The sequence below is a fragment of the Aotus nancymaae genome, unplaced genomic scaffold, assembly GCF_030222135.1.
Source record: "Aotus nancymaae isolate 86718 unplaced genomic scaffold, 86718_ANA_hifiasm-v0.15.2.pri h1tg000006l, whole genome shotgun sequence".
Classification (NCBI taxonomy): Eukaryota; Metazoa; Chordata; class Mammalia; order Primates; family Aotidae; genus Aotus; species Aotus nancymaae.
In genome coordinates this window covers 73,225,365-73,251,729 of record NW_026988417.1, presented here as the reverse complement: position 1 = coordinate 73,251,729, position 26,365 = coordinate 73,225,365, and the positions used below count along the sequence as shown (strand labels likewise).

General features: G+C 36.8%; 1 protein-coding gene and 1 pseudogene across 1 annotated transcript in view; both read right to left on the bottom strand.

Annotated features, from left to right (window-relative positions):
• Positions 1 to 2,373: 2,373 nt before the first annotated feature.
• Positions 2,374 to 2,934, bottom strand: LOC105713267 (small ribosomal subunit protein mS25-like; annotated as a pseudogene).
• A 7,690-nt stretch (positions 2,935 to 10,624) lies between these two features.
• The window catches only part of FGF5 (fibroblast growth factor 5), a 43,088-nt gene continuing 27,347 nt past the window's right edge, over positions 10,625 to 26,365 (bottom strand). The window contains exons 4-5 of the transcript XR_010339465.1: positions 20,853 to 20,899; positions 10,625 to 10,768 (exon numbers count right to left, since the gene is read on the bottom strand). The gene's annotated coding sequence lies outside the window, so the exon portion shown is untranslated. The remainder of the gene's footprint in view (positions 10,769 to 20,852; positions 20,900 to 26,365) is intronic.

Genomic DNA, 26,365 nt, shown 5'->3' with positions numbered 1-26,365 from the left:
CTTTCCCTTTACTATTTAGTTTTACGAGCCAATTATTGGACTTTGAGGATTTTTGTAAAGGGCTGACAATAAAAATTGATTGCAGAGTACTTTTAGAGCCTTTGATAATAACTGCCCTGAAGAGCAAAACAGTTATACTCCCATGTTCTTTCGTAATGTTTCCCAGTAGATTATGTATTCCAGGAAAAGTATACATGTAGCATAAAACCAATTCCTGAGTCTTAAATGTAGTTTAAGAATATTGTTTCTTCACATGGACACAGGGAGGGGAACATCACACACCAGGGCCTGTTGGGGGGTTGGGAAGGGACGGCATTAGGACAAATACCTAATGCATGTGGGGCTTAAAAGCTAAATGACAGGTTGATGGGTGCAGCAAACCACGATGGCACATGTATACCTATGTAACAAACCTGCACATTCTACACTTGCATTCCAGAACTTAAAGTAAAATTTAATAAAAAGGAATAACATTTCTTACACCTTAAAGAACCAGTAATCACCTTGAAGCATTATTACAATGGAATTTATCAAAAAGCAATGTGACTACTGGCAATCATTCTAATTAACCTAAAACTTGTATATCTAATTATTGATACACAGAGGGAAATCTAATTGTTAATTTAAAACAGACTAAAAATATAAGTAGTTACAAATAAAAGTAAAGCTCCCACTGATTCCTGAAAGATTGACCTGCATAATTATTCGAGTGAAAAATAATTTTGTTTATAAAATATTTTCATACTATTATAGGTTTATATAATTTATTGACCATTATAATACACATGATTACATAACTAATTTGTTCCTCCATGTTTTAAACAATTCTAATTAGTAGCTTTTTAAGGTTAATGTGCTTTTCATGTAAGTCTTTGGATACTAACAGAAACAAAAATTTACTAAATCTTTTGATTAGCTCAAGAAAATAGTAAGACAATCTTTTTGAAAAGCCAACATTCAACAAATACCCAGTGCTGGTCTAGGTTTTAGAAAATCAAGGTTCAATTCTAATCTTCCATTTATTTACTTGGGAACTGTAATCAAATACTTTAATTTCTTTGTATCTTACTTTCTCCATTGAAGAATGGTGATAAGTCACAGATTTCTACCAGTCTAAAGTCAGCTTTCAACAGTGAAGTTAACTGTAAGAAATGAACCACATAAAACAAAGACCATGTTTTCTGCTTTTTCTTCTAAGTCATATTGCTCTGTTTAGTCCATGAGGTCTGTACCCAAGACATCAGAGAACAGCCAGCTTCCAACCATTGTTCATTAGTTTGGTCCAGAACCATTTGAGCTGATCTGTATACTTCATTCCAACCTGTTTCTGACATTTCTGCTACTGGTGAAGTTTGTCATTCTTCCATGTACAGTCTAACATTGCTATTCTGCCCCCTATTCTACCCTACTTTCTTAGCTATGTTCTTTCTTGACTGCTGCTTCTGGCTTGAGGATGTGTATTTCTTCTGTCTATATTGCTTTACTTTTCTCTGAGTAATGCATTTAGCTCAACCTCCTGTTGGTGGCACTCCTGTCTGAGTCTCCCGACACAGAGAGCAAGATCCAATCACTGCTTCTCTTCTGTCTGCCATGGTGCCCTGCAGGATCAACTTCACCCACAGGTGAAGGCTGTAATGTGGTGTGATTTGAAGGGCATCAGGCTTGCCAGCCAAAACTCCCCTGGCAGCCTACCTGAAATTCCAGCCAAAGATCATTAGTGTTGCTTCTTAAAATAACATTGTTATTTTGAATCTGAATCTTTTCAGCCCCTATTCCTTCCTTTTTCTACTGAAATAATTATTTTTACATGACTACCGAAAACTGAAGGTTTCTTAAGATTTCAACCATCATGACAGCAGAACACACGGTGCTTGGAAAGCAGGGTTTTTGTGTTTCTTGTAATCTGTTTATATCCCCTTGACTCTACTTTAGTATTTAGAAGAAAAAAAAAAGTATTTTAAGAAGTTGGCCTTCTCACTAAGGGCAAGGGATTGTACAAGCGCAGGGGGATGGTAACAGAAGTGACAGCAACTGTAACCAAAATGAGAAAAATCCAAGCAGACACATAAGGGAAAGTATGAAGACTGAGCCCCACCAGATGATTCTGCTGCCTAAAACCTGGGATGTTGTGAATTGTTGCGGTTGTTTTGTTGCTGTCATTGCTGCTTTGTTGCAGTGATTAGGAAGCCTTTTATTTACCCATTGAGTAGGGATATGTATTTATCAGTTCAGCTGCAGATGTCCTCTCCCCATGTCCTTTTATACAGGTGTGTAAAGGGAATCTTTTACTGCAGAAGGATTTCCAGAATTTCCAGGGACAGAACCAAGGGCTTCCCTGGGGCCAAGGTAACCCCATACCAGTCTTTCTATTGGTCAGTCATAATTGCCACAGCCACAGTGGCTTTGGGTGTTAGTCCTGGCACTGACTTTCACAGTGGCTCTGCACTTCCCCATCATCTTCTTGGATATCAGGCCCAGGCTGGACAACTGTCCTTCCAGTTCACAAATACACTCCTGCAGGCAGTACTTTCCAGGGCCAAAGTGGGCTGGGTGAGACAGCTGCTTTTTCTCCTGCTCCTCTTTCTTGAGGGTTTCCTCATTCTTCCCCAATATTTTTTGATGTGCTCTATGACCTCCTTATTGTTCTTGGTCTCCACATCCAACAGGACTTGCTCCCCAGAATCTACGTATTGGTGGACGTAGAGACAGGAAGGATGATGGCATCCTGTTCTTAAACATCATGACCTGCACTCATAGGTTTTTGTATTGAGTCTGAAATATGTTGAAAAAAGTAAATTCCCTGGTGCCCTCGTCCAGCTCCCTATGTGTGTTGTAATTCACTGTCATGACCGTTGCCAAGTCCTTGGACAGCAGCTCCCTCTGACTCAGGTACTGCAGGGTGTGGCAATGCGGGGGGCGGCCCTTCATGGGCATGGGGACAGTGGTGGTGGTGGGTCGGGGGTTGGCGGGGGACATGTGGCTACAGCACCAGCAAAGAAGAGAAGCCAAAGAACACCTGCCGCAGCCCAGGGCGGACCTCACACCACATCTCCCCTGAATTTTTGTTTTATTGTGCAGGTTATTTTTTTTATAAAAGCCTCTGAGTAAGGGTGAGTTTTAACAAAATCCAGCCCTTTGCTGTCTAGAAGAAAGAACACATGAATTAATAAACAGATCATCAAAGATACATTTAATTAATTAAGCTACTTACAACAGCACGGCACTTCTTAGAACAAATGGAAATCTATCCATGTTGATTTGGGGTGGGGAGAAATGAGAAGAATAAAAGGATGGCCAGGTGTGGTGGCTCACATTTGTAATGCAGCACTTTGGGAGGCTGAGGCTGGAGGATCGGTTGAGCCCTGGAGTTCAAGATGAGCCCGGGCAACATAGTGAGACCACCCCCACAATCTCCACTCTAAAGAAAAATTTTAAAATTAGCCGGGAGTAGTGGCACACGATGTAGTCTCAGCTGCTTGGGATGCTGAGGTGGGAGGATCACTTCAGCCTGGGTGGTCGAGGCTGCAGTGAAGTGTGATTGTGCCGCTGCACTCTAGCCTGAGTGACAGAGACCCTGTCTCAAACAAAAAGGGGTGGGGTGGGGGCAGGACTATTTCTCTTCATCTCCCACTGTGAGGAAGCTTACTGGCCCTGTGCGGGGCCGAGACACCCACAACCAGGGCCAAAGGGCAGTTTCTAAAATGGCCCGTGGCCCACGTTCTGTTTGTCTCCAAAACTAAGAACATCAGCCAACAACTACTGGGCTACAACCACATTATTCTCTATGTGCATTTGGGCATTTTTTTCTTGAAAAATAGAAGAGCTAATGGAATAAATCTAACAGTCTTTCAAGAATAGGAAAATATCTTACATCCCTTATAGTCAAAGTATAAGAAATTTTTAGCCATTTTAGAATTGTGACACTATATCATAAGTTGCTCAGTTTCACAACTCAACTGGCGACCTTGCTAAAGGCTTATATACAAACACAGTTTTCATTTAAGATGACTTTCAATTTAGTTTAGCACATTTACTAGACTTCACTGGTGCCACTTAAAAAAATAGGGGAAATCTCAGTGAGTGAGAAAGGATTGTACCATGGAGTTAGCAAATAGGAACAAAAATTCTGATGGGGGCATGATGAAGTTACTCTGACAGTCAAATGTGTTAACCTCTGCTCTCTGGATCATGGGAGAATAATCAGTCAGGTTTAAAGCTTAAAATTCATGTTTTATTTTACAGACAAGAAAACTGAGATCTAATGAGGTTAGACGTACAGACAGTACTCTGCACATGGTATGTGTTTTAAAATATCAGCTGAGTGAAGGAAATTTTATCTAAGGCCAGAGAGTATGGCAAAACCAGTGATGGAAGCCAGAAGGACTTCTGATGTCTGGTAAGTTGTTTTTTCAGTACTCATTTTCACATTTTCTCTAGCCATATTCAACAACACAGTAAGTAAGACATAATCCGAGTCATGTAGGTCCACAATCTAATACATAAAGAGAGGAGGAACAACAAAAATAAAAGCAAAAAAGAATATACTGCCAATCACAAAATATGACTGTGCACTTCTAGTTAAGTGATCTGTAGTGTCAGTTCTTTTAAGAAGCATAACAGAATGTCCTTGCCTGATGCTCCATAGGTACAAGATCCTTACAAACAGAAAGTCGTTCTTATCTTCTGCCAAATGGGGTCAGAAGTGTTTTAGCCTCTTAAGCCCAAATGTGCACGCATGTGTGCACACACACACACAGAAATTCAAGTATATCCAAGTGTACCTAAAACCCCTCTCCTCTAAAGAATTACTAAATAAAAATCTAGTCTACTATAACTGTCCAGGTATCTCAGCAAATGGCCTGCACTGATTTTTTTATTTTACAGAATCAAGTGTTTTATCGAAATGCAGTAGTTAACTGAGACAAAGGACTGGACTCAGTGAACCTTTTATTAACAGTCCCTTGTTGCTGTTGTTGTTGTGTGTGTGTGTGTTTTTTTTTAATGCAACTACAGATCTTCTGAAAGCATGGAGTCATTTCCTACCAAACCAGTGTTCCAAATGTAATTTCATCTGCTTGATACTTTGACATTTTAGGTCTGGAAAAGCACAGGGTGAAAGATGGCAAAGAACAGGGAAATTTTAGTTTAGAAGTGCAAGAGCTCACTTAGAACAGAGCTTTAGGAAAGCAGAATCCAAAACCACTGTGACTGATACATTTTTCAGATTTATTAAGTAGAAAGGCACACAGGCAAAAGAGAGACAAGAGACAAACAGAATCGGCTCTTATACCAGCACTTCAGGATTCTGGTGCAATGTCTTAAGATTATTTTCATAGTTGCGTAAGAGCAATGAATGGGTTGTAAATGTATAACTCATTGGCAAAACAATACTTTCTGAAAATAGTATTTTCTGCTGAGATATCAACAACAACAAAAATGGATATAAGGGTTACACCAACTGTTTCTCAGGATAGGGTGCACCTGTTTTAAAAGGAAAAAAAAGTCTAAAGACTTGTTCTCCTATTTCATATCCCTTGACCTTCAACCATTAACTTCACAATGCTAATAAGTCACAAACTAAGTTCAAATAAATCTGTGTTTTGGAATTGCATTGGACATTTGCTCATCCAGACCAAGTAAAGTCATTCTCAAAACAAGAAAACAGCCTAAAATTTAAGCTTATTTTGCAAAGATACAGCTGAAAACCCCATGTGGAGAGGGCTGAATACTTAATACCAAAATTGTGTAACTGTTGCTTCAAAAGTAATACCGTCTTTTGCAATAGCTTCATTGAAATATAACTCACAAACCACATAATTAACAAATTTAAAGTCCATAACTCAATAATTTTTAGTACATTTACAGATTTGTGAAATCAATTAACAGAATCAGTTTTAGAACATTTTCACATTCCTCAAAGAAACCCTGTACTCCAGTTATCACCTCCCAAAACACCCAAACTCCCACCACCAGACCTAGACAACCAAAAATCTATGTTCTATCTCTACAGACTTGCCTATTCTGAACATTTTATATAAATCAAATCATATAACATGTATATTTTGGACTGAATTATTTCTCTTAATAAATATTCTATCCAATTTATAGCGTGTGTCAGTACTTCATACCTATTACTGATTGAAATGTCCCATTATATAGATATACCACATTTTGTTTATTCATTCATCAGTTGATAATCATTTGGGTTGATTCCATCCCTTGGCTATTATGAATAATGCTGCTATAAATATCAATGTACATGATTTTGTGTGAACATATGTTTCCATTTCTCTTGGATATATACCTAGGAGTGTAATTGATGTGTTAAATGATAGCTTCACGTATAAATGTTTGAGGAACCACCACATTGTTTTCCAAACTAGCTGCACTATTTTATATTCCTACCAGCAGTTTATAAGGGTTCCAAAATGTTTACATCTTGTTAAGACTTGTTATTCTCCGACTTTTGACTATAACCAACCAAGTGAATGTGACGTGGCATCTCATTGTGGTTTTGATTTGCATTTTCCTGATGACTACAGATATTAAACATCTTTTCATGTGCCTTTTGGCCATTTATGTATCTTTTCTGAAAAAAATGTCCCTTCATATCCTTTACCCATTTTTCAACTGGGTTATTTGTCTTTTTATTACTGAATTGTACAAGTTCTTTCCATATTCTTGACATGATCTCCCTATGAGATATGTTTTGCAAATAATTTCTGTCATTCTGAGGTTATCTTTTCACTTTGAGTTTTCATATGCATTGTAGGATCTACAAAGAAGCCAGTTGGGATCACGATAGGGGTTGTGTTGAATCTATAAATCAATCTGGGGAATAGTGCCATCTTAACAATACTAAGTTTTCCAATCTAAGAATACAGAATATATTTCTATGTACTTAGATTTTTAATTTCTTTCAACAATATTTTGTAGTTTTCAGGTATTAGTTTTACATTTGTCTTGTTAAATTTGTTCTTAAAATTTTTATTCCTTTTGAGGCTATTGTAAATAAAACTGTTTACTCAATTTCATTTTTGGATTGTTTATTGCAATAGTATGGAAATGTAATTGATTTTTATGTATTGATTTATATGTCACGATCTGGCTGAGGTTGTTATTTAGTCATAGTTTTTTAGTGGATTATTTAGAATTTTTTTTCTATATAACTATGTCATCTCAAATAGAGATAGCTTTATTTCTTGATAATGCCTTTTTAAAATAATTATATAAAATGCTTTGGCCTTAAATGAAACAGTTGAAGGTACTATATTCTGACGTAAGCACTTAGTTATCTGGATTTGTCTTCCTGGTGAAAATCTACTTTTCACTAATACAGTCATATGTTGCTTAATGATAAGGATACATTTTCAGAAATGCATTGTTAGGTGTTTTTTCATTGAGTAAACATCATAGAGCGTACTTACACAAACCTAGATGGTGTAGCCTACTACACACCTAGGCTCTATGGTATAGCCTATTGCTCCTAGGCTACAAACCTGTGATGTTACTGTACTGAATACTGTAGGCGATTGTAACACAATAGTAAGTATTTGTGTATCTCAACATATCTAAACATTAAAAAGGTTTAGTAAAAATACGGTATTATAATCTTACAGGGCCACCATTGTATATGTGAGCCATCATTGACTGAAATGTTGTAAAGTGCATGATGTTCATGATTATCTCTAATAAAATATTCTTTTTCTTCTTCTTTTTGTTTTCTGTTCTTTAATATAAGTTGTTTCGACAATTGTTTCCTTTGGCTACTATACTTCTACATAGTAAAATTGTTACTTTCCTGCTAAAATAAGGAGGTTATTACTATTTATTCTGAGATTATATTACCTAACCAATCATAGGACCAGTAGTCTTTGATTCCATACAATTAGACAAGTTTCTCTATAACATGATTTTACACAGGAATCAAAAGTACAAAAACCCATTAGTCTCATCACTGACAGTAAGTGGCAATAAGTTTGTAACAATATGAATAGTACAATAGAACATCTGTCTGCAAGAGGTAACTTAAATTCTTAATATAAGTGTCCCCCACATCATAAAATGTAAATACTTGCCATGTATGGCCACTTTTTGCCTTCTACCTAGAAATCTGCTTCTGCAATCACTTATTACACATTGGATTAAAAAATAAAAACTGTCTACTTTTGGCACAAAGCTGATACCCATAAAAATTAGTCAAGAATTATATAACTGGTTCTGGGAACACTATGAAGCTTTTAGCATGTCTGTTTCTGTCCAAAATCCATGTATCATCCACATATGGTTGTATTCATTAGAATTATGTTTCTGAGGCACCAGTTCAATAGTTCAGCTGACAGGTTAGTGTTTTACCACAGAGTGGATTGAGTTTGGGGATAACCTCTTGATCCCAGGCTGTGACCTCCACAACTCAGGGCATGTTACAAGGAGTATGACCATGAAGTTTCTCCACAAAAATATTCTCTTTTAAGAGGTTTAACATATTAGGAGACAGAAACACTGATAAAGAAAGAGACTGAAAAACAGAAAGAGACAAAGGTGCTACACTTAAGAGTATTGTTAAACTCACCAGAAGGAGATTAATCTGTAATACAGCTTCAGCTCTGTTCTTAGATATTTTGCATTATGTGCTTCTATAAAGGAAATATATGTACTCACAAGGAAGCTTTAAGCAATCAGTCTTCTAGCCTGACAGGTTGTATTTCACATTTTTAGCAATTACCCACTCATACATTTTTTCAAGCCAAGCCTTCAACTGTTATAAAAACATTTATCAAATGTATATTAAAATTTGGCAGAGTTGATAGCCTAAGTTATCATTAATTCATAATAAAGCAAACCACAAGAATGTTTATTTACAAGTGACTTATCTGAACATGCCCCTATAAATGGTATTTAAATACCGTTGATTTTAATCTCAATGAAACACTGAAGAAACCATATTAGTAAAGAGGAAGGAAAATCAATCTAGAATTGATCCCAATGCCTTAGTTATTCACCAGAATGATATAGATTTAAATCTTATATCTGCTCCCTCTGTGGTTATATTATACTGAGAAAGTCACAAAATCTCTCCTAAGCCTGTTCTCTTATTTACAAACTGGGAGTAACAGATGTATGTAGATTATCAGGTGTTTTAGAGGATTAAATGAGAAAATGCACATAGAAAAATTTATCACAGTACTTGGAACATAGTAAGTTCTCAAATAGACTTTGAATTTTGTTCCCGTTCTTAGCCTACTTACCTGAAAATATTCACTAATAATTTATGTGTATTATATGCAATAATTTTAATTATAATCGAGACCTGATAGGAATATACTATAAATTTCTCATTTATAACATATTAGTTTATAATGCTTACTATTGATATTGATGAAACACAAATTTAGTATGTAAAATATACACATACATTTATGTATATATGATTTTAAACTTCTCTATCTTAAAATTCAGTTTATTGCCTCTTTTACTTCTAAGAAGGCAGCATACTCTGAATGAAGATAAAAAGATGAAAACCATAGTCCCCATTGAACCATATATCCACATTAACAGTTGCTATTATGTGCAGGCTGCATCCTTTTCAGAGGCACTAAGCACACAGTAGATGAGATAGGACAATTCCTATGACGATCACCTAGATAGCTTAACATAGTACCTAGAACATAGTAGGAACTCAAAAAGTGTTCAGTGAACAAGAATTACATCTCCTGAGGAAAGATAGAAGATAAGGTAGATTAAAATGTTGACTATTGCAAGGAAAACATCCCATTAGATATGCTATAAACCAGTATAAAATATTTTACATTGTTTTTATATGTATTGCTGATAATCATGTATTGATACAGTGGTACTTACATATAACTTTTAAATAAATATTAAAAATTCAGGCTGTGGCCTCAAACAATTTTTTAAAAACTTTTTTTTATTGTACTTTAGATTCTGGGGTACATGTGCAGATCATGCAAGATTGTTGCATAGGTACATTCATGGCAAAGTGGTTTGCTGCCTCCTCCCCCCATCACCTATACCTGACATTTCTCCCCATGTTATCCCTCCCTACCCTCCCTCCCAATGTCCCTCCCCTAGTCCTGCAACGGACCCCAGTGTGTGATGCTCCCCTGTCTGTGTCTGTGTGTTCTCATTGTTCAACACCCTCCTATGAGTGAGAACATGCGGTGCCAAACAATTTTTTACTAATAAAGGATACAGAGACTTGGGACAGGGTTTGTATGTGCTAAAATAGTCCTCATCCATCTACATAACCATCTATCTCACTATTAATCCACTCATCTTTTTTTAGCTTGAAATTTCTCTCACCCCAAATTTTTGTTGTTTACACCCAGATGTGATAGAATACAGGAGGTATGACTAAATATCATAAAATATTTAGTGAACATAAAATAGATTGTGAGAAGTCTCTTAGGTATCCAATTCCCCAAACTTCTTAGCTGCCACACAAATTATGTTACCAAAGTAACTCTACTTGACAAACATTTATGTGTTTGAAATACTCCACAACTCATAGTTGGAAAACATGTCTTGATGTATTGTTTGTATTTCTCTTGCTGAATTATAGCAATATTCTTCTTACCAAGCCTTCAGTAGGAGTTTTTGCTTCTTAGTTTTTGGTTTGTTCGTTTAGTTTTATAAAAGGACTGTAGCTGCCTCTGTTTGTGAATAGTCCCAGTACCTTCATTCATCTTAGAATCTTTCTTCATTACTAATTTTCTGTCATAAATTGTCCTCTAGAAAAGTGGTCCTCCTATATGAATATAAAACATGAATATGTAATATGTGTTATATATAGCATATGTGTAATAAATACACATCAGATGGAAACTAAAAAAGACGGGATAAAATAAAATTTACCATATTTTAAATAATTGTTACTTATCAATTGAAATAATTTTGTTCTCTAATGTTAGTAATATTTTATTGAGACCAATATCATTGAATGTTTTACTTTTTAAAAAGATTTGGTCAAACACTTTGTAGTATAACTATTGAAAGCTGCTTCTAAACTCAGTATGTTGCAATATATTGTTTTAAATGGCTGTTATAACCAAAAATCATCCTTTACAAGCTACATAGATCCAAATAAGGGAGGTATAATGTAGGCTCTGCTTAATGAATTAAAATACCATTTTAAGTCCCATTTGCTGATTACACAAAGAATTTTTGTTGGAATCCAGTAAATAAATTGCCATTTTCTCTGGTAATATTGGTTGTCATGCTAATTAGAAGGTATTGTGCATCTTTATCTAGCAGAAGTCTTATTTCGGCTGGTCCAATACTTCCTGGTTCATCCTCTAGTACTGGGTCATGTGACTGCCTCCAAGGCCATGTTTTGGTTAAGGAGAAGATTTTGCTAAGGAAGCAGCAAATACATACATACATACATACATACATACACACACACACACACACACACATATGTGAATCAAAGTTTGTCAAAATCTTGTAAATAAAAATTGACATTTATTGATTTACCTGTGCCTCAACAAAAATAAAAGTTTACACAAAGCTTTCAAATGAGGTCTTCTGGCTTAATAGTTGAAGATATATTAGAGTAAGAGAGAAAGAAAGGAAGGAGAGAGAGAGATGGGAAAAGAAAAAGATCTTTTATGGTACAGCAGAAGGAATATTTACAACATTAAATGTAAGAGGGATAAAGTACAATGTAATAAAGACAGAGGCCGTATCTGTCTCCTTCCTAAGTACTCCATTTAGAATCTGATCCTTGCATGGTTTCCAAACCCAGCAGTTGAAACCAACCATGATGGATGGAGCGTAATAATTGTGTGATACGCTTCATATGGTACCTTTCAGAATCACATGCTATCTTGAGCATCATTTATGAGAGGAAAGGAATGTTCTGCATCCAATCCCTTCTCAGTCTTAGCTTATAAATTGGCTTCATAATAAAAAGGAATCACAAAATTAAATGGAAGCACGTCTAACAGTCGTCCAAAAAAAAATGCAGCCTGAGACGCTTCTTACTTTCTATGGGCAATTCTGTTTCTTTCATGAAAACTTGATTTTATAAGTAACTTAGTGGGTTGCTCCTGGTGACTTTTGTGATTTTACAGTTGGATGGGATAACATGGAGTCTCTTAGTTCGCAGTATGAACATAATTCTGGCAATTTCTGCATTTCCCTCAGACCATCTGTCTTATTTACCAAAAAGCAAAAGCTTAGCTTTATAAATGAAATTTCAAGTCAAAGGAATAAGACTTAGAGATTAAGAATTATGATGCAATGGACTATGTGGTCTCTTAATAATATATAAATGTACAAATAGCCACTTCCCATGAGACGAAACTATGAGCAAAGCTTCGATTTCTGAGCTAGGAGGAAATTTACTGAGCAATATAGATAAGGAAACAAGTGTGGAACATTTATGTTATTTGACTCATTGTGAAGTTTTTTGGTTTTGGTTTGGTTTTTGGTTTTTGAGACAGGGTCTTGCTCTGTCATGTCGCTGGAGTGCACTCACTGCAGCCTCAACCTTCTGGGCTCGCATGATCCTCCCACCTCAACCTCCTGAGTAGTTGGGACTACAGGCATGGACCACCACGCCCGGCTAATTTTTTGTATTATTACTTTTGTAGAGAGATGGAGTCTTGCCATGCTTCCCATTCTTTTATTGAACTCCTAGCTCAAGCAATCCTCCCCCGTGAGCCTCCCAAAGTGCTAGGATTAGGGGTGTCAGCCACAATGTCTGGCCATTATGGAGCTTGTTTTGGCAAAGCAGGTGCCACAGTGCAAACTTTCTTACTCTGAAACCAAAGTTCTTTCCATGAACTTTTTTATTTTCACCTCGGAAAATAATTGCAAAGGGGGCAGTGGGCTTGATTTAAGGGTAGACATTTCTAATGCCCTGGAGCCCTGGAAAGGCTGCATAACAGGTCATACTAGGAAGCATGACAGTGACTTGCATTCTGAAGAGTCTCCTCACTGGGACAGGAGCTTTAATAACTCAGCTAAATGGTAGGTGTTATTATCCAGTATTTAATTAAATTGTGCTTTGAGGAAATATCACTAAGTTTCTCTCACAGTATTAAGTTTTGCCATGTTCCCAGCTTCAAGTCTCTACCACAGTAACTCACAAGTCAGACCTTCACATTAGAGTTAGCTGAAGAACTGAAAAATATGAAAACAAAGGCCACCACCTTAGGACAATGAAATAAGAATTGCTAGGAGATAGCCTGGAACAGCATTTTATTGTTATTACTATTATTGTGAAAAAAAAAAGAGAAATATTTCTTTTTAAGTGCCCCTGAGTGTTTTTAATGTACAATCAGGGTTCAGAATCCCCACGCTCCAGAGGAGAGCTATGGGAGCTTTCTTCTTGACCATCTGCTAGTTTTAATTGTCCTTAATGAGAGACTCTCTAGACGTGGTAGACTAGACTCACAGCTCAAATCTTAGGTCAATGCACTTTCTAATCTACTTTATTTAGAAAAGTCGCTCTAAGACCATGTTCTCACTTTCCTGTTCGTCAGAATCGGCTGGAGAAATTGCTAAAACAGAGTTCTAGGCCCCATGACCGAAGTTCAGAATATCTAGGGTGAGACCAGAGAATCTGTATTTCTAAGATCCCAGGTGATGCTGTTGCTGCTGTTCCCGGGATCACACTTTGAGAACCCTTAGCAGTTGATAAAAGTGTACTCATTTCTTCCTTTATAATGATTTTTTCCGTGGAAGGCAAAATTCTTTGATAATTCACTCTACCAAGTCCCTGACTACTTCCCCTCTCATCAGTGACTCACGGCTAGCAAATGTACTGGCCTCTCAATAGTATGAGTAACCTTCCAGCAGATTTTGCCAGTAAGACTCTGCTATTTGCTTTTATTTCTTACTGAATAACGCTCTTTTCCTCAGAGCATTTCAAATAATGTTTGAAAGGAGCAATCTTCTAAAGATAGAAATGTAGCACAACTGTGGTGACACTACGGTGTCTCCTGTCCATGGCATACAGACGTGGGTAGCAAGCATGTTACGTTTTGTTTCCTCACACAGTACAAACAAATGGGTAAAATGTTCCCCTAATCTTCCTCCTTCTAAATTTATTAATCCAAGGAAACTCCTGCTGGTAAAGGAAAACTGAAGCCTAAAGTCTGGGAGTGCCAGGATAAACTTAAATCAAGAAAATGTGTGAATCAGACCAGCAGCAGTGGCTCACACCTGTAATCCCAGCACTTTGGGCGGTTGAGGCGGGAGAAATGCTTAAACCCTGGAGGCAGAGTTTATAATGAGTCGGGATAGGGCCACTGTACTGCAGCCTGGGTGACAGAGCGAGACTGTCTCAAAAAAAGAAAAAAAAATGTGGATCACTAAAAATTTAGAATTAAAAAATGAACTAAAATTTGCTGAATGCCTACTATGAACCAAAGCATTACATTGTGAATTTTTAATTCACAAGACAGCAATCTGTGTTTTAGCAAGCCTTTCAGGTGATTCTTATGCAGACTCAGGTTTGAAAACCACTGCTCTAGGAACATACGTATTTGAATGTTGGCATTTTGGAAGCAAGAAACAAACTCTTTGGGGTTTTAACAGACCTGGCAAGGTTTCCCCTGAAAGAGAAAGACATACTAAGGGAAATAAGGTGCCTGGAAACTTGGGAAGAAGAACCCTACAGGGTAGGAGCAATGTTGAAGAAGAAATGGAGCTGTCACCTGTGTCAGACATGCTGCATGTGTGCCTGTTGCCCTATCATGAGTGTATTCAGGCAGAATAAACTAGGAGAGCCTTTCTGGAAGGTAAAGAGGGGATGTTTCAGACATAGCCCAACTGGATGATTTTGGAATCCCTTTTAACATTTCAGAATAGGATGTAACCATTCTGAATGTTCATAGGACTATCTTAAAAATATGTCACAGATGTAAGTGAATTTATAGATTGAGTTAAGAAAGAAATCGGGTTGGAAGAGAGGGTAAAGCAGGGGATGGAGAGAGAGTGCTGCCTGAGTCACACAGATTCAGACTTAATCCTTATAGTCACTTCCTAGCCGGTGATCTCAGGCAAATTACTTAATCTAGCTCAGGTTTTGTCCTTATCTATAAAAGGGGATAATCATACCTACCTCAGAGAATTGTTGGGAGGATTAAAAGAGATAATGACATGCTTGGCACCCATGAAACGCAACTGTCCAGAAGCAGCTGCCAGCCCCAGCTCTCCCTCTGGCTAAAGGAAGACATCCTACCTTTTTTTGTAAGTAGGAGTTTTTCGATGGAATTTTCATTTTCATTATCTCCCTTGTCTTGTGTGATTAGAAATGACCAGAGAGAAATGAGCCTCGCCTTCCATGAACTGCTTACGTATCAGCCCTGTTCTCTCATCCCGCTCCCAACCGCTCCAGTCTCTCCCTCAGCTCTTGCGTGGGTGGGGGTGGCGCCTCCGGCATGTTTGCATATTCCTCCAACACTCAGCCAGCTCTGCTCCAAAATCAGCCTTAATTAGTCATTTACCTAGCATAACTCAGCAAATCTGTGTTTGAAGTAGAATTATTCCATGTAGAATTTAATTTCCCTGTTTCCCATTTCACCTCGATAAGGTGAAATGGGCTATTGAGGATAGAGAAGCCTTAGGTCTCATTTTTCCTTCAGTCTGCCTGTTTTGAATTTGTGAATTTAAAAGTAAATACCTCTTAGACACAGATGAATTCTGCATGCCAGCTACCTGTCAAGTGTACCAAATACTCAGCCAGCTACTGCATTAGGTTTTGGTTTAAAGGCACTCTAAATGATTTATTGTTTTTAAATTATTTACATGGCATTATTCCTTTCTTGTAAAATGCAAAAGTGCTGTCAGGAACAGCACGGAAGCAAGGTTATGAATGGTACTACAAGTAAATCAAGGTAATTAGAGGCTTCAAGTTGCAAATACTGACAAGTTCTCTACCAGTCACCACTTCACTGATGATAATAAAATTTGCATGATTTCCTGACATTATATTCACCACATATTTTCACTGCATGCTCACTGTAATTACTTAGGGCATGATCTCACACTTCTAGCAAGCAGAACTCTCACTGAACCCAGCCGTGACTATTACAGATGCTTAGAAATGTAGTGGATGGAATTAAGGGGAGAGTTCCCTACATAGCTTTAGGGATCTGTGATGTATCAACTGAATCTTGACAGGTAAGAATAAGGGAAATATTCTCAACCACTCCTAAACTACTATCAGCTCAACTTATGACGAGACTAAGGTATCTCGAAGACAAAATTTGGGTCCTGAGTTTTCTGACAACTGATTTCTGTAATTTGTTTTCTGAATCTCTGATGTCAAGAAAAAAAAATTATCAAAGGTGATTTTAATCCCTAATATGGAAGTACACCAGACATAACCCTAGGTGTAACTATGGGGAAAAATTCTGTGTTATTTTTCAAAGATCAAAATGGACAAATGAGAAGGATTAAAAATACCAAAGATCAGCGGACACTTCTAGAAGTATACGGTGACTAAGGCAGGTCAACTCAATGTCTGAATTCTATAAGTAACCTCTCATTTGGTCAAGTAATTCCTTAATGCTTGGTGCAATTCATTTATATCAGAACATAAATTCATACACTTTCCTTGTTTTGGCTCAGTGAACCAAATTTACATCTGACCATTTGCTCTTCTTTTCTAAATCTAGAGCACCCTCATATCTGTCTCAATAAAGGAGGAAAAATTTAGGTTTTGAACTATGTAATATACTATGAGTATATATATCAAAGATGAAGATACTGTATAAACTAAAACTTAGTAATTAACAACTATCCTTCTAACATTGAACTAAAAGACAGGAGAGAATAAATGATTCTGAGCTTTGCCTTGTGAACCATAGGAATTTATATAATTATTCAACCTCAGTCTCTTAAACCTAAAAGAGAGAAAATTACTCATACACATGCCATTGTCATAAGAATTGAAGAAAGAAGATGAAAGCACTCAGCACAGTACCTGGCATTGAATATGAATGCAAAGATACAGCAAATTATCCAGAAATGTCCTGTCCTTTCATAAGTCTTCTATTTAGTTCACATAGCATGGAAAGTCTTATACAGAAAGTTAGTGTCTGAGTTAAGAGCAAGTTAGGAGACAGCAAGAAAAAGAGCCTTATTTTTAAGAATTTAATAACACTCTGTCAGACCTGAAATGAAAGACAATTTGGGGAGTTAATTATCTCTTCCCTCACCATGGAGTGCAGCTGGTAACATTGCAATTTTTAAAACAACCTAGATGAGGCAATCCAATCTTAAGTATTGGAAGTTATTGCTCCAAATCATCACATTTCTAAACCCAGAAGTATCTACTGGTAAACCTTTAAATAATGGAATTCATTAAGGATTCCCAGATCTTAGACTGACTCTGGTTAAAGTTTACAACCACAGTTACTGGATCTACCTTACCTAGAGCTGTAACAATGCAGATATCTCCTTTCTTTGTATGAATATGTTGGGGAGGTGGTCACTTCTGTGATGGTAAGGTCTATGAACTTGTAGTAACATATATGCAATCTTTAAAAAAGTGGAATAAAAGTCTATTGTAAATAGTTTGTGTTAATTAGCCTGAAGATTACATCAAGCTCTGCGGTAGGTTTACTCATATTTAATTATATCCATTTTTAAACCAGTAGTAACTTATGAGATTTCTGGAATGTGTTTAGTAATCCACTGAGAAGACTGACTCAGAGTCATAGAAGAAAGATATCCAGTGTGTTCAATTGCTGTGACTGTTGACTTTGATCATTTGTTACCCACACTTTAAGATGAATGGGGAATGCGTCAAAAGTACATAGTTCAATTAGCACAATAGCAAGTATGAAGCTATTATGTAGATGTGACATATTTTCTATTAAATCATATGAGTGGTCATAACTTCTGCTAAAAATATGCATGTCGTTTTTCAAGTGCCCTTTATTTTTCCCTCAATTGTATTTTGAAGACAAAACAAACCATCTTTTGTAGCATGCAGTCGTCTGCTCATTTTGTTGCTGTTGACAATGGTGTTCTCATTTCTTCTACTCAAGATATGTGGAAAAGTGGTCTTAACAAAGCTCTTAGACACAAGATCATATGCTTTTTGAATGAGTACCTTACTACTGAATGTGTGGCTTATCAGAGAAATATTTAAGCACACGTTAAGATCAGTTCTTATAAGGGCTATTACCATCATTTTCCACTTTAGTGAGCTTTTAATTAAATGTCTTAAATTATAATTAATGTAGCAGCTGGTCAACCAACATGCTTACCACCAATGAATATTTTTATAAAAGCTTATATTTAGATAGTGCCTTAGCAGCAATTTACTCCAATTTCTTATGTCTTTGTGTATACATTTCTATCTTTGCCTTGGTTTTTTGTCATGTTTGTGTTTATAACTGTTTAATTTTTTTCCTTCTCTTTCTCTTTTCATTTGAAAAGGATTTATTCTGAGAAAGAAAAAAAGAGTCTTAGAAAAGAAGTGAGCTTCTGTATCAGAGATTGGTGGGGGTATGCTCTATCTTGGGAGAGTCAAGTTGAAAGTAAGATTTAAACCTCATTAGAGAGTTTAATGTTTTTGGTTTCTTCTAAGATAGAAATCATCTCATTGATTCTTTCTACACCAGAGTGGAATGATGTTAAAAGACCTTTGAGAATTGACTTACACCAGAAAATGATATGAAGAAATGTTTGTTAATTTTTTGTCCATTTAATCAACTGTACTAATTAAACTATGTCTTATTGGCATTCTTCCCCCCATCTCAACAGTTTATAACTGTTAAATAGATCATTTCTGAATGCACCATGTTCAGAAGTTTGATTGACTGTGTATTCTAAAAGAAGACTTCCTTTTATTCATATCTATACAACAGTGTCTTTCTAAAGGGAATTTATAAAGGTCTGGGGAATTATGGTGAAAGAACAGAGTTCTCCATGATGACATTTACAGTCTGAACAGATAGTTCAGTCCTAAATATATTCAATTCGGAAACCAAGCTAGAGTAGAAGCAGCAGAAAACCCAGATCTTATTACTGGGATACTTTACAGTTTATCAGGTCAAACCCCAATAATATGTCCAAGCTCTTTCAGTTAATTTGTGGCAGAGCTAAGCTAAAGAATAGATTTCTATTGCCAGTCTCAGCTCTTTCCTTTATAGAGCAGTGAACACAAATGGCTCCCAGCTTTAAAAAACTTAAACAACTGGGCTGGGCCTGGTGGCTCACACTTATAATACAGCACTTTGGAAGGCCAAGGCAGGCGGATCACGAGGTCAGGAGTTCGAGACCAACCTGGCCAATATGGTGAAACCTTGTCTCTACCAAAAATACAAAAATTAGCGGGGTGTGGTGGCACACACCTGTAGTCCCAGCTACTCAGGAGGCTGAGGCAGAAGAATTCCTTGAACGCGGGAGGCGGAGGTTGCAGTGAGCTGAGATCATGCCACTGCACTCCAGCCTAGGCAATAGAGTGAGAGTCTGTATCAAAACACACACACACACACACACACACACACACACACACACAAACAAAAGAACTTATACAACCAATAAGACAAAACACATGGAACAACCAGAGGAAGAATAAGACTTCTCTAGTCATTTTTACACATATGCATATAGTAAGTTTGATAAATATTAGCTGATAACAAAATGCATGGCTTCTTAAAGTTATATTTAAAATCGTTAAATGTTAATATAATTAATTTTTAATTGCTGCTGAGTCTGTTTAATTTGAAACTGATATATTTAATAATGTATATATGACCTAGAAAATAAAATGAAGCATGCATCAAGCAATTGCCAACTCAATTAATTGAGTCTAGTAAGAAGGACAGACTATTTAAAATTTTAATCTAGACCATATGGTTAATACTTGACTTTGGACCTAAATTATCTAGGTCATGTCCTCATTTCCTTGGACCAAGATAAATATACTACAAAAATATAATTTTTTAAAAGTTAATCAGATTAAAGCTGGTTACTAACATTAAAAAATAAAAGTTAATATCAGAAGATACAAGACAGAACAAGACAAAAGTGTATTTGGCACAGTAAAGAACCCACTGTGGCTGATACCTAATGCTTCAAACTTCTGCTTCATCTGTAAAATAAAGATAAATTTTTCTAACTTACTAGGTTTTTGTGAGGGTAAAAACCAGTCATTTCTGTTATAACCCAACATATATTTCTTAAAAAATCACTGCAATATGCAAAATTGTGGAATAAAAACCACAGGACTCATAAGAAAATGGGGTTTAGTGATTAATACTCAAAACCTTCATGAGGCAGCACGTTTTACAATAGCAAAGACACAGAACCAACCCAAATGTCCATCGATACTATGTTGGATTAAAAAAAACTGTGTTGCATATACACCATAGAATACTATGCAGCCATAAAAATGAAAGAGATCATGTCCTTTGCAGGGACATGGATGAAGCTGGAAGCCATCATTCTCAGCAAACTAATGCAGAAACAGAAAACCAAACACTGTATGTTCTCACTCAAAAGTGGGAGTTGAACAATGAGAACACATGGACATACCCTGGGGCTAGTTGGGGGCTGGGGGAGAGGGGAGGGAGAGCATTAGGACAAGTAGCTAATGTATGTGGGGCTTAAAACCTAGGTGATGGGTTGATAGGTGCAGCAAACCACCATAGCACACATATAGTTATGTAACAAACCTACACACTCTGCATATGTATCCCAGAACTTAAAGTAAAATAAAAATAAATAAATAAATAAAAACTAAAAAACAAACGTTCATCAGAGACATGGAAAAAATAGGAGCCCAATAAAAATATACATAGTTTTAAACATGTTAAAAGTTTAAGAAATACACAAATACTATAATAAATAGGGCATCTTACCTTTAAAAGGGTCTCAAGTTTGCTTGTACTAAAGTTTCTAGTTTGTTCTGTGTAAAAGAAGAAGAGAAGAAATAAACTAAATGAGAAAAAAACTTCTGTCATAAAAGAAAGAGAAAAAGAAAAGAGAACAGAGGAAAAATTCAAAAAAGCTTAAAGACATGGACAATAGAAGGACACATGCTGGGCTGCATGGCTAGGATAGCAATAGAAAGGGTTGAAGCTTGGGAGCTATCGTCAAGTGGTTTGTGTTAGTCTTCCCAGGGTGCCGTAACAAAATGCCACAGACTAGGTGGGTTAAACAACAAATTTATTTTCCCAGTTTTGGAAGTCCAAGCTCAAAGTGCCAGCAGATTCAATTCCTTTTGAGGGCTCTTTTGCTGGCTTTGAGTGTTGCCTTGTTGTTTTGTCCTCACTTGCTGTTTTTCTATGCATGGGGAGAAAGAGACCTCCAGTGTCTCTTTCTTTGTTTTTAAGGACCAGTCATAGTGGATTAGGGTCTTATCCTCTGAATTCATTTAACCACAATTATCTCCTTAAAGCCCCTATCTCCAAATACAGTTATATTAGGGGTGAGGATTTAAACATAATAATTTTGAGAGGAAACAATTTAGTCCACAACATTGTTGAATTGTAATACCAGATATGAATAGGTGTGGCTCATTGATCTCATGAGGTATGTGTATATGTATATTTTACATTTCCACATAGCTCAGTTCAGCTGAAATATCTAGTGTTACAGATGAAGTTGCATATAAGTCAACACAAAATTTACATTATGCTCAAATTGCTTTCCATTCTATCAATGGAGTTGAAACAAATTAGTGTTTTCAAAACAACTGTTGTAGCAAAACTAATTTCGCTCGTTCATTCAATCAATAAATATTACCTGAAACTATAAAACTACTGGAAGAAATGCTGCACAGCATAATGTTTATAGGATAAACCTGTACTGGGCAAAATATTTTTAAGTAAGACCTCCAAAGCACAGCTAACAAAAGCAAAAATAGACAAATGGGATTACATCAAATGGAAAAGCTTGCATACAGTGAATGGAACAATTAACAGAGTGAAAATAAAATCTATGGGCTAGGAGAACATATTTGTAAACTATACATCTGACAAGGGATTAATGCCCTGTATATAAAGGAAACGGAAACAACTCAACAACAAAAAACAAAACAACAAAAACAAACAAACAAAAAACCCCAAATAATCCAATTTAAAAATAGGCAAAAGACCATTTTTAGTAGACTTTGAAGACAAATGGCCAACAGGTATATGAAAAAAATGCTGAATGTCATTAATCATTTGTGCTAACTACAAATGAAAACCACAGCAAGATACACCTCACTCTAGTTAGAGTGGCTATTATCAGAAAAGACAAAAGAAAACTGTTGGCAAGGATGTGAAGAAAAGGGAACATTGATGCATGGTTTGGGGGACCATAAATTAGTACAGCAGTTATGAAACACAGAAGGAAATTTCTTCAAAATATCAAAAACAAAACTACCCTATTGTCCGGCAATCTCCCCACTAGGGATATATCCAGAAGAAATACACGTGTTGAAGACATATCTGCACTCCCATGTTCATTGCAGCATGATTTACAATAGCTAAGATACGGGACCAAATAAATGTCCAACAATGGACAAACACATAAAGAAAATGTGGCAAATATACACAATGAAATACTTTTCAGCCATAAAGGAAAATGAAACCCTGTTATCAGGACAACATGAATGAAACTGGAGGATATAATGTTATATGAAATAAGTCAAACACAGAAAGACAAATAAGAAAAGTTGATATTATAGAAGCAGGGAGTGGAACAGTAATAACCAGAGACTGGATAGGGAGGGGAGGGAGGAAGGAAAGATGGGGAGATGTAGGTCAACAGGTACAAAGTTACAATTAGATAGAAGGAACAGGTTTTAATGTTTGTTGCACAATAGGGTAACTATGTTAACAATAATGTGTTGTATAATACAAAATATCTAGAAGAGAGGCTTTTGAATGTTCTCAGCACAAAAAAGTCATAAATATATGAGATGATGGATATGCTAGCTACCCTAATTTGATCATTATATACCATATATTTGTATTGAAACATCAGATTGTATCCTATAAATATGTACAATTATGTGTCAATTACATTTTTTAATAGTAGAAAGAGAAAAGTATAATATTCATATTACTTTTTGGGAATTATCCTAAAATTAATCAAAGAGTAGTTATATATTTGCATATTTGTTGGTGAATGTCTCAGTTTTAGGCCATACAGATATTTATTAATATTAATATGCTATTTTGTGCTGAGCTCTTAACTGTTTATCATAAAGCAGATCCTTAGAATCTTGATCACATTCAGCAAGGGCATAGAAAATTGTCTAGGGGAGCTTGCAAACATGGTGATGCCACATTAGGGTTTAAGGCTTTCCTAACCCTTCTACAAAATTTGCCTTACTGAAAAATCAGTGAATCGTTGTGAGGTTTTTTTATGTTTGGCCAGAGAATGAATTGCACTTTCAGACAAATTAGTATTCCAGTTGGAGAGCTTATTAGAATTAAAGCTTGACGACTCATTCTGGCTGATTGTGTAGTTCACTTTCAACCCTCTAGCCTTTTCTAGAATAGAGAATATTGTCATTCCAATAAATAAATAAATAAATATCGAGTACCTCCTTTGTGGCAGGTCCACACCAGGCACCAGAAATCCTGCAGTGAAGAAGCCTAGCAAAGTGTCTTTACACAAGATGTTTACATCCTACTGGGGGGGAGGGGCGGGGAACAGACTGCTTATATAACCCTGCGGAAATCAGTGAACACAAAGTATACAAGATAATTAAGGAGCATGAAAAATACACTAAGAAAAATAAGAAGGAGATGAGATCGAGTAAGTGGGGGAAGATAGTTCAAACAGTCATCAGGGAAGGCATCTCTGAGGAGGGAAAGAGTAGAGTAGCTGAACAACTGGGGGAAAGGCATTCCGGGCATTGGGTTAAAGCAGAGTTAGTGAGGTCAAAGAGACTAGGGGATTTAACAAGAGAGTGAGGAAAGGACTAGATCCATCTTAGTGGGCTGGGAAGCCACTGGAGAGTTCTGAGCAGGAAAAAGACGTGATTTCTGTTTTTAAAATTTCACTTCGTCTTCTCTGTAAAATCCACTATGGTGAGAAGAAGAGAGACCAGTTGAGAGACTATAGCGACAGATCAAGCCAAAGATGGGGTATGGAGTAGAGACAGATAAAAGAGACAGAACTCAGAATTTGTTTAAAAGTTTAGCCAAAGGAGTTGCTGGCGTACTAGACGAGGGTTATGAGAGAAAGGAAAGGCACAAGAATGATTCCTAGATTTTTGGCTCGAGTCACTGGATAAATCATCGTGCTGTTTATTAAATAGTAGAAGTCTGGAAGCTTAACTGGTTTGGGAACAAGAGTTGAGTTTTGAACATGTTAAGCTTCAGATGCCTGTTAGATATCCTGTAGCAATATAGAATTGCTACAACAGGCAGTTGGCTACGGGAATGTGGAATTCTGGGAGAGGTTGAGACTAGCGATTTAAATGTAGAAGTCGTCAGCATACATCTGGTATGTAAGGCAGAGGTGAGATCACATGGGAAGTGAGTCTACAGAGAGAACACAAAAGAGGCAAAAACTGAGCCCTGGGGTCCTGCAAAGTTTACAGGTCAGGTAAAAGAAGAGCTAGCCAAAAGGACAAAAAAGAAACAGCTGCTGAGATAGTAGAAAGGCCAGGTGCATGTGGCACTTTGTAAAACACGTAAAAAATGTGTTTTATGAAGAAAGGGTGATCAGCTTTTTGAGACTTTCAGAAATATCGGTAATAAGTCACAAATTGATTATATGTACAGACACACACAGCTAATGTTTTGGGAGGTTGAGCAAAGAATTAAGGCCTCAAGATCATGCTTTGAATACAGAATATTTTAGGCTTCGTATGGCCACTGAAACTTTTGAAGTTTGCCTTGCTTATGCATATAAACTTCTTTATGCCCATGAGAATCTTGAAATATGCTCCCATCCCCAGTTGCAGAAAGAGGATCCTCTTCTTATTCCCCTCACACTCTTCTTTGGCAGTCCAGGCCACTCTCTTGTGTTTCCTGACCACAGCACCTTTTCCCAGAGAATGGATTTCCCTGCAACACTCTGAGGCTGAGAGTAGCACACAGGAGGTTCACAGGGAGTGATCATCAGAGTTACATTAGTACATAGTAGTGCCAGACCTAGCAAATAAAAATACAGGATACCTATGCAATATTTGGAGCATATTTATACAAAAAAAATATTCATTGTTTATCTGGAATTCAAATTTAACTGAAAGTATTGTATCTGCGTTGCTACACATAAGGAAGTAAAAAATGCAGGGTGGAGGGAGAAAATTATCCTGTTTTGAAGCTGCTACGGTCCTTCATATTGATTAAGAATCGTGGCAAGGAGATCAGGCCATTGTATTTCTGAATCAGCTAGTTATTGGCCTCAGGGTACCCTGGGAGTGAATGTCACCTTGGCAGTTCCCTAAGGGTAAGGGGCACAGCTTTGACCAGCTGCATATTCAGCAGCTGAGTTATAAGCACTGAAGAGGGAATCTGAACCAAGCATCAGGTTATCCTAGGTTTAAATGCTAACATCTTCAAAGCCATTCATTTCCTTTTAGGTGGTTTACTTCTATATCTAATTTGGCAAGGCAGCTAAATATACTCTGAATGCTCTAAGTGCTACATTAAAACTAAAAAGGGCTGTTCAAAAGTAAGGTGGCAGTACTTATTACAGTTGTCCAGCTCCTCCCCCATGGGATATATAGAGCATATTTGTTTAATTGTTCATCCTCTCATCTAGGCTACAATCTTCTTGAGGAAAGAAACTGGGTCTTATTTATCTCTGCATCCATCACTTAGTGGCATATTTGCCATATAGTAGGTACTCAAACAATGTCTATGGAAAACAGATAGGGAATAACTAAGCAAGTCATCCAAATGATAATTTGCAACAGTTAGACCCATCCTCTGTGAGGATGGAGGGAAGTGATATTAGGCCCCTAAATCAATGTGCGACATCATTTTCATTTTTCCTCTTACTTTCTTAAGCAAAGCAAAACTGGTTCTGTCCTCCCTGGCCTTTGGGTCTCTTTTTTAAGCAACTAATAAATCTTGACCAATCTCTGAATCATTCCGTTCACTAGATGTTTACTCAGTCACTGAGTACATTATTGTTTGGATGTATGATTCATAACATGTTTTAAAGAGTTAAAGAGACATGGATCTTTTCTCACTTGGGTCCCTTTTGGAACCTTAGGAACCTTCTGGAAACTTTGAGGATCTCCTTTCTAAAGGGAAGAGAACATTCTACACTGTGGTGAGAAGAACAAGAGACTTCTATTTCTCTCTTAACCTGAAACCTCACCTCTTATGAATGTTTCCTTCCATTAATCCTTGAGTGAGTCACACTGATCCTTGATGATAATCCTCTGGTGGACATGCTTTCTCTCTTAGAATGAGTG